Below are 4,624 nucleotides of genomic sequence, written 5' to 3'. Positions count from 1 at the left end.
GGCTAAGAGGCGCCAGATCGAGTAACTGATAGATTGACCGCTTGTCGGAAACCTCACGAAGAAAAAATGAGACTTTTGACGCGGTGTGGTCGAACTCTGTTCGAAACTCTTGAGTCAATGCACTGGTAAAACAAGTGTTTAATTTTGCACGTCAATTGCCGTTTAAGTTCAAGTGTGCATTTTCTAGACACTTTGTGATGTCTAACTATGTTATACGTCAGTTGGTGTTTAAACTTTCGACACTTCCGAAACGTATAGCAGCTGCACACCGTATGGTTCCCTATTGACGGCATAGAACTGTGTGTGTCCAAGTGTGCAGAATTTAAACGTTTACAAAACGTCTAAATTTGCACACCACGCAAGTGTGCAACTTGAGTTAAACACCATGTAATGTGCAAAATCACAACTTGCACACGTTGGTGTGCAAATATTGCACACTTGTTTTACCAGTGTGGTTGCTATCGACATTGCGGTTCACTACAACCAGAAGTTTGGTAGAATATTCGGATATTTTATTATACACTGAGAGAAAAAGTAGGTAGGTTTACAGGAAATTTTTCTTGACGCAAGTTGTAAAATTACAATTTGTAATCGTAAAAATTGATGCAGTATGTATCGTCTTCAAATCCCTTGGCGAGTATAAAATGTGCTGTCGTTAATTTACAACTTTATTATAATTCGAGTTTACAATTTTTTTTTGTAAATTTACGATGATATTTTTCACAGTGTACCAATTGACTTAAACAATCGAACGGTTTGACACCCGGAACAGAAGCCTCTTTTCTCCCACGCGCTATAGGTGCGACTAAAAGGGCGAGATTGGATACAGAGCAAGCACCTCCTCCTGAAGCGTTACGAGTCCCCGTGAGTGTAGCACTCACCCTGTGGCACTACGGTGTAACCCTGTACAGCACCTACCGCAATCACCTCCAGATTATAGTCGCCGCTGTGTGTCTGCCTCCCGCCGGTACTGTGACTGCGATAAGGGAAGCTCCCCGGTGCGAGCCGCGACCCGTCTGGATAAACGGTTAGGAACGTGATAATAAACGCCCTCCCCCCCCCCCTCTCTCTCTCTCCGCGTCAATAGAATGTACTGATCGATGGTACTCTCGTAGGCCTAAATACAATAGTACTTTAGTACCTACTCTGTCAATCCAAATGTGTACATGGTACACATTAAAGAAAGTGTACATGGCATGTATGCTTTAATTAATGTGTACATGGCTATGTACACATTTATAAATGTATACATGCCCATGTACACGTCTTTTAAAGTATACATACAACCGTTAGTATACATGGCATGTACACATCTTTTAATGTGTACATGCCATGTACACTTTCTTTAATGTGTACTATGTACACATTTGAGTTGACAGAGTACATTAAACCTAATAAACCAAATCATATCCAAATTAATATATATCTCTCACACTTCCACCCACTCACACCTTCCCTCCCACCCCCACACACACACTTGATGGACCTCTCACCGTGAGAGTCAAGTACCCACTGTTAAAAATACATTGTGGTTTTCCAACACTTGTTCGATACGGAGCAACTGTGAAATCCCAACCCTGTTCCGTCGTCAAAAATCGTGAATGTCGCTATCTCAAGTGGTAATGGTGTGAGACCAGTCGCAATACTTCTTAAGTTAATCAATTTCTGATAACGAGGAAGAGTTGTGATTTCCTCAAAAAATCACAAAGAGTTATGGCGATTTTTTTTACGATGAATTCTTTGTAAAGTCCTCAATATTTCGTAGCGGCAGTTAGAAATGGAAGTCGATGGATTTCGAACGTCGACGTCGCTCGAAAAACGTGAAATCGAGATGCTGAGGTCGAAACGACATCGGATCAGCACCGATGCAGTTGTCATGCCTGCCTGCCCGCTCAGCTGCTCTGCCCTGGCCTGGTCCTGCACTACAATAATTGCCTATTGCTTCCAGGCGTTATCTTCCTTCATTCTTTCACGATGACAGCGTTCTCACCTAAATGCGTCATTCCTACTACTCGAGACATGACTGATTTCCTAAATACCCGCCTCGGTCACCGCGTGTACACCTCTTCAAAGGCAGCTGATGGCCTGGCCCTACGTCAATGGCCTAATAGGACGACGGGTCCACAACGGTCACCCAATCAGACAGTAGGTGTCGATGAAAATGTTTTGTCAGCAGGAAAAGAAACAATCTTGTTGTCCTCCGCCATCCCGGTTCTTACAAGGGAACCTTTTCAGGTGTAAATCTCCGATTTCGTTGAAACTTGGAAAATTTGAAGGTTATTTATGTAGAAACCGGATTACGGTTTTTATGCATGGTTTTTGTGAAATTTTTTGTAAAATGTAAGGCAGTGTTGTAAGGGGTAACTCATCAAAATAGCGCCCTCTGCACCAAAATTTTGTCCGTTTTGCTCTATTTTGTACCGTTAAGGCGGTAGAGGGATATTTGGGACAAAAAACAGTGTAAGGCTTAAGTAAACCCCTAGTAACTGTGAGGTTCAGGAAAAAAATTCAAGTGCCATCCGACTTCTAGTACAATAACCTTTAAATTTTCCGAGTTTCAACGAAATTGGAGATTTACACCTGAAAAGGTTCCCTTGTTAGTCCGTCTGACGGAGGGGGCTGTGTACTGTGCGGGTTGCCTTTTTTCAGGGGTGTTGTAGGACACAGTGCCTCCCTACCCTGAGGGACGATTTGGGCCGACGGGAGAGGGGGGGGGGATCACCCCTTCACCGCCCCTCCCCCCGCAAAACCGCGTCTGCTTCGTCTCTTGCTCTCCCGCCACGATAGTGGCGAAAAGTGCCCCTGGCGCACGGCGGGGATGCATAGCAGAGCATGTCCTGCTGCTGAAGCATATAGGTACTTTACAACCTGCATCTTTCGTCTAGTTGCCAGGATAGTAATGTCAAAATGGCCACATTCTTTTACCTTCACCATCAAAATATAATGCGGCTAGGTAACCGTTTAAAGAGGGTCATTGCCAGGCCTTTTTGACGTCTGTGCTCGACTGGTCACTACCAAACACGTGCCACACCTTTAGATTGTGGGACGAAAGTGCAAAGTCCCTAAACCTGAAACGCTTTGTGCCTGCGACATCTTTTGCTGTGCTTTGAGCGGTTCGTTATCTGAGTTTGTAGCGTCGGGCTCTGTACCGGCCGTAATCATCGTGGCAATTATTTACTCCCACTTTATTATACTGGAATACCGGGCTTTCGAGGTTAGGTTTGTCACTACTTAACGTCTGCTTTTGAGCTCCTGTGAGGTCATGGCCGCCATGGATATTGGGAGGCGGAGCCAAAGAACAGGGTGTCATCGCACCTTTGACCTCCGAGATAGTTGCAAGGGTACACTACAGGTCTGCTGCAGCCGGTGCAGTGGAAGAGGAGAAACGAAACCAGAGGTCAGATTTTACGAAGAGATTAGGATTTTCGCTCTGTATTTAAGCGGTGCAGCTAGATTGTCTGACCTATTTTTCTCCGACCTCGTCGATATGCTGAAATTTGGGAAGAATGTGCTTCAAAGACGGACAGGCTTCAGAGGCCACGAAGGGGTACTTTAATTGCAGTGAGGGAAAGACCGCGACTATGACGGAATGTGCAGAGGCCTACGTCACAAAACGCTTGGGGTTCAGATGCGTCGTTCACTAGTTTCGTTCCTAGTGCACTGAACCCTATCAACTTTATGCTCGTTTGAAAGGTCTTTTCAAGAGAAAGACGGTGGTGGTGTCCGCAAGATTCTAATCCCCTATCGCCAGGGGATAATTGAGAAAAAGCTAGGAGGTGCTTATTCGATTCGTCGTTCAAAATTATGAGGATTAGATGTGTCCGAAGCCGGACCCGTCAGGCGCGGTTTTAAGTAGGTCTGACGGAGGGGGTGATTTGCTGTGGGTTGCCTACTTTCAGGGGTTTTGTCTGACAAATTGCCTACCCACCCCAGGGGGTGATTTGGGCCGACGGGGGGAGGGGTGGGGGGCGATCGCCCCTTCGCCCCCCCTATAAAACCGCGCCTGGGACCCGTTACCGATGTCAAGTTTTTTCGTCCCGTCACCTCCTATATTATTGGCTATGTCCAACCCGTCGCCAATGTCCAGTTTTGTTCGCCCCGTCACCTCCCATTCTATTTCTATGTCTACCCCGTCACCTGGGTCAAGTTTTTTGTCCACCACGTAACCTTCCAAAGTTATTCTATGTCCGCCCCATCACCAAAATAGAATTCTGTCCGCCCTGTCACCTTCCATTCCACTTTTATGTCCACCTCGTCACCTCCTGGTCGCCTTGTATGTGCCCCGTCACGTGTGTCTGCCCCGTTACCGCGAGTTTGGCCATCGCTGGCTCTCAAAAACGCTTTTTCGGAATCGGGCAGTTTTTGAGAATCACTAAATTGTGCTCAGGGCTCTATGGGCGGCCCTCTGTAAATAAAAAAGACAATGTTTATTTTTCAACCGAGTGAATACCTAATTAAACTGTCGATATTGTGCAGGATGTGACAGCAGACTGACAGACAGTGGTTAGATAATGCAGAAAATTAACGGGAGAGACAAACCAGAACTCAGAATTTCCAGTCTTATTCCCCAAAGTAAATCTTTACGAACAGTATCAACGGCCTTGAGATAAGGAGGCGGTTGATT

This window comes from Frankliniella occidentalis, unplaced genomic scaffold, assembly GCF_000697945.3.
Source record: "Frankliniella occidentalis isolate FOCC.00 unplaced genomic scaffold, Focc_3.1 Scaffold4, whole genome shotgun sequence".
Taxonomy (NCBI): Eukaryota; Metazoa; Arthropoda; class Insecta; order Thysanoptera; family Thripidae; genus Frankliniella; species Frankliniella occidentalis.
This window is presented reverse-complemented; position numbering follows the sequence as displayed.